At 50.4% G+C, this 12552-nt stretch overlaps 1 protein-coding gene across 4 annotated transcripts in view; it reads left to right on the top strand.

Annotated features, from left to right (window-relative positions):
- Nucleotides 1–12552, top strand: part of PPP3CC (protein phosphatase 3 catalytic subunit gamma) — a 37151-nt gene that overhangs the window by 1959 nt on the left and 22640 nt on the right. The window lies entirely within an intron of this gene.

Genomic DNA, 12552 nt, shown 5'->3' with positions numbered 1-12552 from the left:
TCCCTGCTGCTGGGGCTCCCGGATCCCGGGAAATCCTATCAGCAATCCTGCTGACGTTACTGACGGCGCTCAGGGGCTTGACAACCCTGCTGCATCCGAACGGCCCCCGCTCGTTTTGGTAATTAGTCCGTGGCCAGGTGGGGTGGAGGCTCGTGGCTTTGGCTGGAGCCTGCTGGCTCCAAGAGCCGCAGGAAGCTCTCGAGGAGAGCGTTTGATTTCCCCCAGGTACGCTTGGGACGCTGATTCGAGTGCCGCTAGGAATCTGGGGAGGAATCGCTTCTTCCTTCCGTGGCTGTGATTATTGTTTAAAGGTGGTGACACTGTTGGCGGTTATTAATAATTTAAACCTGAAGAGAAAAGCTAATTTTGTTCGGTTGGAAATGCCTACAATTAAGTAGGATGTGGAATTGTAACTATGTTTAACCTATATATTTACATCTCTAGATCCCTGCAGAAGTGGTAACTGTAATTAAGTTTAGTCAGGAGAAATGCGGTGTTTCCGTTTGCCTCGGTTTTGTGCTTCAGCTTGTGCTTGGATAACTTCATGTTTATTATTAAAATCTCTAATTTGAGGCTCCGTCAAGAATTGCATTTTAGTAGCCCAAAGTTCTAACAGCAAACCCGTGGCTGATGTTAACCAAGGTCTCATGAGAGCGCTTGAGGTGGTTACGCTGGAACTCTGAGTGATTAGCTAGGTCCGGTTTATCTCCGTTAGGCTTGAATTAAGTGATGGATCCTCAGCCTAAGGAATAAACGTTTTGCAGGCAGGCGGGCGTGATGCTTTGGGCTGCTGCAGCACGTAGGTTGGGTGCTGCAGCTCAGGACTCGGGCGTGGTGGGTGCTTTCACCCCACCGTACCCCGTCCAAACAAACCTGCAGAGCGTTTCGTGATCCGGCTCCGTCCCACCTCCAGCGAATCACGCCTGCGCGGTGTGGCGTCCTCTGGGAAGGAACGGTGGTGGTCAGCATAGCTCTGTGCTGCGAGGATGCTTTCCGAAGACGTGTGAGCACGGCTGGATGGTGGCAACCCACCCAGCTTACTGTGTTTGCAGCTGCATCTGTGAAAAATGCTTTTAAAAATGAGATATCGGTATTTAGACACCTGGCTCAGCCAGAGCAAGTAATCTAGAGGGATTTTCTAGACGTGTGTATTAGTGTTGCACCATTACAAAGGTGGTGAGCGAGGGGGAGCTGGGATCCGGTGCCCCCTTTTTGGGAGCCGTTGTGTTTGTCAGGAGTCGGTGCGATGTGCTGATCCACGCGCTGTTCGGTGGCGCCTGTGCCGTGCTTTGTGAAGTCCTGCTGGCTTTCTGCTTGGCTGTAGATGGGCAGACTGGGCCACCCCCAGTGGGTTGATGCTGGTGGTGGTAAAGCTGAGACCGGTGCTGAGACTAAAGCTGTCCTGTAAATGAGTGGGTTTTCCAAATTTGTGCTTTCAAAAAGCGCTTTGGCTTTGCCAAGCACCTTTCTGCTCATCTGCTTTGTTTTTTCCCAGCTGGAGGACATTTAAAGTGCAGGGGGGGTGTAAGACCCCTGATGTGATGCTGCCTTACCTATCAGCTGTCTGGTTCGTGTGTGAACCTCCCAGATACGTTGTGGATCACCTGCTTAATACCCAGTTAATTTGGGGGGGAGTGAAGGAACGGTGGGGCAATCTGAGCACGCTTGCCCCAGCAACGTCTCGTACCACGTGCATGTCCAGCTTGGGTGAAGTCACGCTTGGACAGAAAACGCCCGACGAGCTGCAGAAAACACATCGCTCCGCACAGAGAGCGTGAGTCTTTGTAGCTGAAGCTGATAGAGGCATGGAGTCCAATCCCATGGGATTTGTTCAGCGAGGCTCGCTGTGCCTCTGGGGAGCCCGAAACCGGCATCGGATCAGTAGATGCCATCTTCAGAGGCTTTGGAGAGCTTCCCCTACGCTGCTGCCAAGTGGATGGGGTTCAGAGGGTGCGCTGGTTCATCTGGCTGGCTGAAGACGCTTTCAGTTTATGAAAAATGTGTGGCTTTCTTCTTGTTTTTAACACAGATACTGCTCCAGAAGTATGCTTCTGAAGCGCAGCTGGATGGTTGAGCATTGCGCTTTCTTCAGTTGCGACAGGCTGGGAGCTGCGCAGAATTTTTATAGCAAAAGTCAAAGTAGCGTTGTGATTGTGTGCAAAGCAGTGGAAGACTTAAGCAAATCTTAAATGCGAGGGAAATTGTGGTTGTTGAAAAGAAGAAATGTGTAGTGCCATCACCGTGGTCGCTGTCCGTTTCATGTTTGTCTTCTGTAGTGCTTTAGTTGATTTGTCTTGTTTAGTGTCGTGATTTTGTAATTAATAAGGAACGCTTGAAGGGAAAAAAAGAGCTAAAAATGGAGATAAAGGCCAAGGTGCACGCTCTCAGACCTCGGGCGTGCCGGAGGAAAAGTGCGAATGCCGTCTGAGTCAAGATGCGGTGGTGGGATCCCTAAAAAGCAAGTTGTGTCATAGTGCAGCAATTGTCTGGACAGAGCTCAAGAAGGTTTTGAAGCATGAACTCTGGAGGATCTCTCCAAATTACCTGGGAACCTGGCGTTTTGGGGGTCTTTCTTGCGGGAGAGGTGCTTCATTCTTTGTAAATGGGATGTGCTGGGAAAAGGAGCGGGTTTCTGTCTGCGCTGAGACCGAGCGTTGCAGAATTGGTGCTGATTTAGCCAAATCATGTGGCACTTCATCCAAAAATGAATCAGAAGTCAAATGCAGTGCTAAGGAGCACTTCTGCAAACGTCTTGGGGTACTGCAAGCTGTTCGGCTCTAATGTGCTTCCTGTGGCCCTCGTCTGCCCCAAAAAAGAGCCAGTGGCACCTTTTTTTGTGTGTGTATGAAACTCCCCAGAGCCAGGTTTCTTTACAGCCTGCAGCAGAGATGTTCTGCTGCCGTTCCAGTTAACAGAAATGGCACCGCTGGTGGCAAAACCTGAACGCCAACGCTAGCCTTGGGTACCAAAACCTGCTTAAAAACCGCGATAAGGTGACATGGAAAGCAGACTGCGCTGTCTTTTTATTTATTTCCTCTGAGAATAACACCAGGTGCTTCAGATCGGCGCTGGAGGTGGGATGGAGAGGAGGGAAGGTCATCCCCCCCATGTTTATTACTTTTTTTTTCCCCGTTTCCCTGCTATCTGGATATCAGCCTGTGAGAGGTTAATCCCATTCCCCTCGTTCAAAGCTGTGCTGGCTGCTTGGAGGACCCTGTAGCAATTAGAACAAATGAGCCCCCATTAGGTGCTGAAATCTTTTTTTTTTTTTTTTTTTATTTAATAAAAGAAGGCAGAGCTGAGAGGAATTTGTCTCCCCTAGCTGCGATGGTTTTGGTGCTCGGTTGGTTGCACGGGCGGGAGAAGGCAGGCTGTTCCTTAGGAAGTAGGGCAGGGTGCTGGCTTAAAATAGCGCTGAACGCTGGGCTGCTTGTGATGAAGGGAGCTATTTAGGTAAATCCTGGGGTCTCGGTGGGGGCAGAGCCACCTGCTAATCTAAAGATACTCCTTGGAGACCTATATTTGGCTGAGATCCTGCCCAGCTTGGCTGGTTTTCCAGGTGTTCCCTGTTCCATCCCCTTGCGCTGCTCTGCAGGTTGCGTTGGGACAATGGGCGTGTTTACTAGACGTAGGGTGCGTTAATGTCTCGGATGATAATGGAATTAGGCATCGTTAAGCAGCAGGAGCGAGGAAGCGGGCTACGTGAAGGCATCAGCGTTATCCTGTAATGCAAGACTTGGCTCTGAACGGCTCTTGGAAGCCAGTCTGACGGTGCCGATGAGACCTGAGAGCTGGGTCAAGTACACCAGGAAAAGCCTTCAGGGCAGGGAGCTTGGTGTGGGAGCAGTGGGAGGGACGGGGAGCAGCGCTGCACCCAGAGCATCTCTGGTTAGGGTGGTGTGGACCAGAGGCGAGGTGGAGGATGAAGGGTGGGTGCTTTCGTGTACAGAAGGTGCTAAAAAGTGGCAGGAAAAAGACATCTCTGTGTGGCTTTTAAAGATTTCGCTGGCAGGGAGGAGGAGCGTCGCGGTATCCAGGCTGTGCTCTGACTCCAGACCTCCAGCCTCTGAAGCAAAACTTCGCTGCTGTCTCCAGCTGCAGCATCTCTGGCTACGCAGCCTTAATAGGATCTCGCTCGCGTCCACCTCTGCTCCCAGTGGAAATGCAGCGCGTTGAGTAATGCGACCTCCTCCAGCTGCGAGCCCAGCTAGGCTGCTGTGAGAGGGCTTGTGTGGACAAACATGACTTCTCTCCAGAAGTCTGCATCGATCTCCTGGCTTCTGAGTGCTTCCCCCAGTTTAGGGAACACCGTTGCAGTGCTGGTGGCTGGAAGACACGACTGAGCGTGCTTTCCCTGCTCCACGCCAGATGTGGTGAGGGCGTGCAAGGATCTCCCCTGTGTAAGACAAATGGTTTGGGGTGAATTTCAGGAAAACGAAGTGATGTCGACAGCAAGCATCTTCAGTTCCCTAGCCTGCTCTAGAAAATGTTCCCTTTTAATTCCTGAGAAGCAGCGAGTGTGGTAGAATGGCTTCTCAAACAGCAGTGAGAACATCCCAAAGGTGATGCCTCAGGTGTATATCGCAAAGGTTTCCCAGAGGAAGACCCTGAACAGAGGACTGGTTTTGCTGGTTCGGTGACAACTGGGAGCTCCTGTCATCGAGCGACGTCCCTGGCACATGAAGGTCCAAAAGAATTGCTGGAGCTTATTTCTCCCATTTATCAAGCTACTTTTTGGTTAGCGTGAAGGCGGCTCTGGCCGGTCTCCAGCGTGGCCACTGGGAAGATTTTAATTAGTTTGCGGCTCCCTTCAGACCGTCTGCACCTCTGGGTGCTTCTGAGGTGATAGGTGGGTATTGCCAGACTGCATGCTTCCAGTGCGGCGCTCGGGCTCCAGCCTGAGCGTTTCTGGGTGTTATTTTGTTTAGGTTTCCCGTCGCAGCAGCTGTTTCAGGCCTACAGCGTCGTCCTGAGCGAGATCTTGAAAGTACGCGATGTGCGAAATCAAAGCAGCTTGAAAACCGGAGCCAGCACCCCCTCCCCTGCCGCTGCCGGCGGTGGGGTCGGGTTTACATTCGCCGGCAGGTGGGGATTTGCCTTTGACACAAAGACCCCGCTGTTCGTGTATTAACGATCTATTAGTGGACGCGCTGGCAGCTTGCGAACCTTGCGAAACAGGTGGTGAATTTCCCTGCCTGCTGACATCTAGGAATCCCCTCCCGTCTCCTTTGGTGAGCTCACTTTTTTTTAAGTAGCTGCAGCTGTTTGCTGTAGACCTCGGCCTTTTTCTTTTCCATTTTTCTTTTTTTTTGCTCAGGCTTAGCAGTTAGCCCCTCAAGCCGGCTGAGAGACCATCCCACCGATGGACCTGATGAGAGGAAGATGCCAGGTTTGCTGCGGATTGATGTGCTATCGAGTGATTATTTCATAGGAATACGTAGATTTTTAACTGCTGGAAAGTCTGCAGAGCTTGAGGGTATCAAATGATTTTTTTTTTTTTTTTTTTTTTTTTTTTTCCAGGCTGATATTGAGAGCTTACGTGCTCTTCTTGACGGTAGCTGGTGCTTTGGTGCTCGGTGATGTAAGGAGCCCGTGTCCCCGGCAGAGGACTTGGCTCCGGACAGATTGTCTCAATGACAATCCTGGGCAAATCCGCATCAGTGCCGGTCATTACGAGTGGGACCTATGTGTAGATAGCAACGCGGGCGCTGGAAACTCGATGGAGCTTGCAAGCAAGTAGGGTTTTAATGTCTGCGTTGCTCCCAAGGAGACTGAGGAAATTCAGTGCCCACCGAGCACGTCTTTGAGACGGTCTCTGTGCTGCAGAGTGCTTTGGCAAGAGCAAGGTGAACGCTGCAGCGTGGACCTGGGTCTCAGCTGCAGCTGAAGTTTGGCTGCAAGGTTTTCGGTGGTGGGACAGGAACCCTGGCATGAAAGACTGATGGAGGTGGGGAAAGCTTTGCGGACGGCTCTCCCGGCTGAGAGCTGGACAGCTGATGTGCGGTGACAGCCTTAAGTCGCCTCTGTTCTAATTCAATACTCCCAGTTTTAATCTCACCGGGCTCCTTGAGGAGCGCCGAGAGGGAGCCAGCTCCACCTCGTGGGTCAGCAGCCCGGCAAGGGGCCATCGCGGCTGCCTCTGGGCTCGCCTGCCGTGGCAAACCCTGGCGCGCAGCTCTGTCAGTGAATGCTCCTTGAGTAGCCACGGTTTACTTTGGCAAAGGCATGTTTTTTTTTTTTCACCTAGTCTGTTTTGCCAGTTTATGGTAATTACCTTCCATCCCAGTTGAAGTTTGACTCCATGAATACAGTTGAGGTAGCTGTCAGGTTCTAGAGACTGTATGGCTTCTGAAATGCGTAGGTGAACTTCAATTTAGGTAATTTTTCTGGTTTTCTAGCCTCTTGGCATTGCATTTAGTATTTCGGTGGGAGCTTTAAGCATGGCCCGGGCTGTGCTCGTTTGGCACGTGTTGTGTTTGTATTTGCATTGTGATGCACAGGACTCTCGCTTGCTTTTTTTGGAATTAAATGCACCTGGCTTCTGCGTAGACTGCGTGTGCCAGATTCTAGTAACCGAGAGTCAACGTGGCCTCAAAATTTGGGTGTTACTCCTTGAATGACTGAAAGGTAGTTGATAAGGTAAAGGCAGATTTGCTGATGGGAATGGTTCAGTTGGTCGGTCTTTCTCGGTTTCGCTTGACTCTGGTGTCATGATGACTGTCTCTCTCCCTCTTCGAAGAAATCATTCAGCTCGATAGAATTCGACCTACAATACGGGTATTTTTAGGGTTATTGTGAGGAGATATTCTGGTTGTCCTACAAAAAGGAATCTGGCGCAGGGTAAGGAGCAGAGCGAGCTCTCTGAACCGGTGGCACGCTGGGAGGCTGGCTGCGGCTCTAGCAGCACAGCTCTGATGGGTTTCAGATAAAACTGGGGCGTTATCAACGGTGTTTAACGCTCCTCTGCATTTGAAGGAGCTGCCATTCAGTGGGAAGTTATTTACACTTGCAAAATGGATGAGAAAGCTACTCGAAGTCTTGTGTGCCAGCTGCTCCCTGGGGCACGTGATGGTTTGGGGTGACGCTCAACGCAGGAGCTGTGTGCAGGGCTGGGTCCTTCTGCAGAAATAAAACTTTTTTTTTTTTTTTAACCCATTTTTGTCACTGTTTGTAGGCTCTGAAACCCAGGGTCTCTTATTCACAGTGAAAAGCAGAATGGCTACCCTCAGAAGAGTAGAAAGAACAAGGAAAAGTTTGGAGGAGGGCAGACAGAAATGGCAATAATAATAATTTCTGCAAGGAAGGTGTTGGCTTTACTCGGTGACTCTTCTGAGATGTTAATCTTATTTATGTCAGCACAGTGGCAAGGGGAGAAGCTACTTATTTTCTCAGGTGGTAGGAGGCTGGAGGAGCAATATATTCGCTCCATTTCATGATAATTTTATTTCCACCTAGCTTCTGTAGCTGGAGAGAGCAGTAGTTCTCTGACACAGCAGGGTCAGGACGCCTGTGCCAGCGCTGCTTCGGTCTGAAAAATGACACAGGTTATTTGTCAGGGCTTGGTCCAGGCTTTGAAAAATTGCTATCGAGGATACATCTGGTTTTGCAGACTCTCATGTGAACTTGCCCTGAGGCACCCCAGGGGAGAGAAAATGTCATGCAAACCAGCACAGGGATTTTTTGGAGCAAAGACATCTTGGTATTTTATGGTCAGAGACTTGTGTGGATCATAATTTTTTTTAAAAAATAAAGATTGTTCCATGGAAAATTGCATATTGCTGATAAATATTAGGGCTAACAGCAAGTCTGATTTTGACTTTAGCTGCTGAGGTGCATCCCACCCTTGCTTTTGGTCTGGACCCCCTGACAGAGCAGCACAGGAGCAGATTGGCTGGAGCGTTGCTGTAGGTAACGACGGCATCCATCACTTGCCTTCAAGGGTTTGTTCCCTGTTAATGACTGCGAAAGCTCTGCGTGATCCTGAAACTTCAGCTTTCTGCGAGCACAAAATGGCATTGCCGTTGCCTTTCGATGCTGAGTTTCTCCAGGTTGTTGCCTCTCGGATGGCTCTGTTTGAGCCCTGGACTCAACTCTGAATAGACAAATGTAGGTTAGGTGTGAATGCGAATAAAAATAACATTGGGCTATTTGGAAATTAGGGGGAAAAAAGCCTGACCTGCTGCTCATGCTACGCAAAGCTCAACACAGGAGAAAGCTTTTTCTCTCCGCCTTTCAAAGCGGGTACGGATGGCTCCTATGCAGACTTTTTCCCTGGGAACATTTCTGCCTTTGACAGCCGGGTCCGGCTTCCTCGGCAGGCAGATCTGCGTTGTGGCAGATGGACATGTGTCATCTCGAGTCGTCAAACCCTCCGCTGAATGTCAGTCAGATATTTCAGATGCCTTCCAGCACAGGTGGAGAGGGTGCAGTAATTGGAAGCTGTTCGTACCTTACACCCCGTGTCTCAGCGTAAGAAAAGACAGCTTTTCCTTGTGCTTCGTTTTGTCTGAGCTGTACTGGCTGCTTCAGAATGCCCAAAATGTACTTTTTTCTCCCCAAAGTACATCTGTAACCATCTGTTCAACTATCTGTAATCCCATTCGTTTGGTGAGGAGCAAGCAGGGAAGGGGGCTCTTGCATTCAGTGCCCCTCAGATTCGCTCCCAGATGCATGTCAGGAGTTGCAGTGATATCTCTCTCGTGTTTATTATCCAGCGTGTTTAACCCTGGATGGTTTTTTGGACTCGCCCTAGCGTGAGGGGACAGCTCCTTTTCGTGAGAAACCCGACCACTCAGGAAACAAACCCAGTTCTGCTGGAGCTGCCACTTCAGGCAAATAGCACTTGCTCCTTTTTCAGTAATGAATCTCACTTTGCTGCTTTGTACAGTCATCCACGGGACTCTCGGATATATAAACAATAATTTGAGGATCTCTTTGTTTTCTCTTCCATGGTACTGGCTCCTTCTGGAGGTGCGGATCGGTCAGCCCTGCTCTGCCTGCTGCTGCTGCCTCCAGTCCTGGGAGGAGAGGACCTTTGCTTCGTTTCAACCGCTCTTTTGTGAAGATGCACGATAGATTAGGTGATCTGACCCAGTCCGTGCTGGAAGAGCCGTGGTGCAGCTTCGTAGGGTCAAAGCTTAAGCCCAGATGTAGAAATACAACACAGGCTTTTGTCCTGGAGGAACAGAGTCTGCGCACCGAGGGGCAAATGAACGGGCTGTGAGCGCTCTGTTTTTTTAGAATTGGTGGTAGAGGAGCAACTTCTTGTCAAATTCTCCCATCCTTAACTCTCCGTGTCCTCTTGGAGTGCTGCGAATAGCCACTTGCTCCTGGACCGGCAAATAAAATCCATGTCCATTTTGCAGCAAACGGAGTCTTGCACCGTAGTCTAGCAAAGATGTTGTGGTCCTCTTACCCAAGTCCCTCGGGCACAGCTGCCCTTTTTATCCATTTTGCACCTCAGAAGTTCACTTGTGTCTGTGTCCTCTCGTTTGCGGTTTGGCGTGCAGCGTGTGTCCCGTTAGCAGAGTGGGAATTGTAGTCTTTTCCCAGGAGCAACCTGCAGTGTGTTTTGATGCCTTTGCAAAGTTATAGGTCCCAGACCTAAAGATTTCACTGTTTAAACTGGATTGGGCGCGACGCGTGGTTTTGTACGCAAAGGGAAGATGGCACGAAGATCACTGCGCCTGCTGCCTGCGATGGTGTGAATGTTTTATCCATCGTTTTTGTTAATTATTGTCTGCAGGCAGCGCACGGACAGAGCTGGGTCTGAAGATGGGCTTAGCACGCTGTATCTTTGCGCTGCTTGGGCACTCTGTGACTAACCACAGCGTTTTTTTGTGAGATAAGGCGTTATTTCCCCATTTTGCAGATAGGAGCAGGAAGTGGGCAAGACTTTTCCACCCTCCTCAGCACCTTGGGGAGTGAGATTTCAGGTCAGCTGTTGCTCTGATGGCCGTGCCAGCTCTTCTCCTGCTGTCTGTGAGCCCAGGCCGGCTGCAGGCGGAGCCCCCTTCCTCTGCACCTTCCTGCTGCGCTGGTCACTCCAACAGAAATGAGTATTAATAAGGGTAAAATTAAAAAAATATCATCAGATAACCGCTTGCACTGAGTTGACTAAAGCCCTTACACAAGTTCTGCCGGCTAACAGGATTACTTGCTTTGACAACGCTAATTACTTAAGTACTCGTCCTCATCCCCTCCCGCATGGGGGAAGCGGGCATCACTGGGTTTCGGTTTTTCTCTGGCTCCAGTGCACGCTTCTCGTGACTCTCTGGTGCGTGGAGGATTTTTTCACGCAGCCCCCAAAAAGCCTTTGAAGTGCTCGACGGCTCCGAGCACACCACAGCACCAGTGTCCACTCCTGCCTTGCACAACCGGCTCAGGGAATTGATAATTTTATTTTTTTTTTTTTTTTTTGGGGTGGGTTAGCAGGAAGCATAGCAAAGAGAAAACTGGTGATGCAGAGTAATCCCTTGCCTAGCGTGAGGTCTTGTGTGTGCATCCCCATGGTGCTTGTCTCTCTGGAGCAGGTTTTTCTCCTTGCTTGGCTGGCAGACAGGCACAGCAAGGAGAAGCTGGTTCCTTATCGTGCCCAGCTCCTCGTGGGAGTGGAGCCGTGCAAAGCCAGCGAGGGAACTTACATAAAAGTTCTTGGCTGCTCGCATCAGCAGAGCCTCATATTTTATCTTGCATAACTGCTCGCTGGGGCTACCAAGAAAAGGCAAAGCAGCCCATGCCAGGAGCTTTTCGTGGATCTCTTCTGAGTTGTGTGACAGGCAGTATTGTGCTTGTGGTCGCGTGCCATCTCCGTTAAGCTCTCTGTCCCAACTTCCATGGGGTTTTTACTTTGTTAGGGTGGCTCTGGAGTCGGTGGCTGCGTTTGAAGGCCTGGGACGATGGGGAATATGGAGCTGAACGGTTCCTGTTTCTCTGTTCTCTTCCTTATAAATCATTTGACCTTCAAGTGCTCTCTCGCTCCCCTTGGAGTCAGATGGCAGATGCTCGGACAACTGCCCAGTTTGTAGATGTACTTACAAATCACTTTCCAGTCGTTTAACGGCAGCGAGTCCCAAAGCCTCCGTTGCCCCTCGCTCTGAGTCCCGTGCCCACGTTTCCACCCAGCTCCTTTTGGCCTCCCTTGCTCCTTTTGCAAAATTCTGCAAAATGGTGAGTTTTTCACTGGCAGCCAGAGAGGTCACTTTTTTTTTTTTTCTTCTTTTGGCTGTAGGCAGTTAAAAAATGTTGTCCAGCCTGTGTTGGTATAAGCAGGGGTCTTGCTTAAACCTCTTTTAATTGGCAGCTCCGTGGGCAAAGCACTGTGTGCGCCCCGGACCGTTCAAGGCACGCGGGCCGCTGAGCGAATACCCAGCGGAGCACGACTTCCAAAGCCACCGATGAAAGAGGGGCCACCTCAGTGCCGGCGCCGGCTCCCCTTTCATTATACCCGCTCTTGTTCTCCTCTGTCCTACATTCCACATGATTTGAAAAATTGATGTTCAGCTGCAAAGAATCTCTTGTGCTGCCTCTGTGCTTTTTTTTTTTTTTTTTTTTTTTTCCCCCCCCTCTCTGCCCCCCGGGTTTCCAAGCTAAATAGCTTCTCTATTTGCATTTAAAAGAGATCGGTTGCCTCACTATTAATCACTGTATTACTTGACCAGCACTGTTTCACCTGTTAAATTCAACACAGTTTGGTGTATGGGCTGTCTTTCCAGGGTGATAGGTAAGGACATCGACTTAATTTTGCATATCAGATATTTTTCTTCTCTAGCTGGGTTACAATTAAATGCGAATCCGTCTTTCACCGCGTGACACGATCGCATCAGGAGCAGGAGCTGTGGAAGCGACGGTACATTATCTAGGGAGTGGGCTGCGTTACATGAGGCGTGTGTTGGAGGTACTGCTTACTCAAGAGAAGCAGGCTGGCACCAGAATCATTAAAATGGCTGTGAAAGGCCCGTTTCCCTTCCAGATTTTGGAGTTGTTTGGGGGATGTCCAGCAGAGATGAGGAAGTCTGTCCGGCTGCCTTGATGTCTTATGGACAGCGGTGCCTCCAGGACCTTTTCCAGAGGTGTCCCTAATTCTGGGAGGGTGTGCGGCCGCTCCCTGCCGCACCAGGGTGAGAGGCTTTTCCCGGGGCTTCGTGCACTGCTGCGCATGCAGCACGAGTGTGCAACGCCCCAGGGAGAGCCCCAAAGCAAAACCCATCCCGACCTTTCCTCATCCGTATCGCATGATCGCTCCCGCAGCGGGGCTTGGCCGTCAGCGTTTTGGTCCTGCTGTGACCTGGGGGATTGAAGGGGCTGAACCGGAGGGCTGAGGAGATGCTGGTTATTCGAGATATTTTGAGAAGGAAATGGAGTCCAGGACCCGAGATGATCTCTGCGCCGCGTCGATGCGATAAGATGCAAATTGTTCTGTGGTGAGCTGGAGCCGCCGGCAGCTGGGCCGCGCGTTTGGGGCTGTTTGGCAGGATTTTACTGCTAGTTTTTCTCTTTTTCCCAAACATCCAGGCTTCATTCCTGGAATTTATTCTGAATCAAGCCACTATA

The sequence above is a fragment of the Chlamydotis macqueenii genome, chromosome 27 (assembly GCF_036417535.1).
Source record: "Chlamydotis macqueenii isolate bChlMac1 chromosome 27, bChlMac1.mat, whole genome shotgun sequence".
NCBI classification, from domain to species: Eukaryota; Metazoa; Chordata; class Aves; order Otidiformes; family Otididae; genus Chlamydotis; species Chlamydotis macqueenii.
Note: the sequence above shows the minus strand (reverse complement) of the source record. Positions and strands in the feature narration are given on the sequence as shown.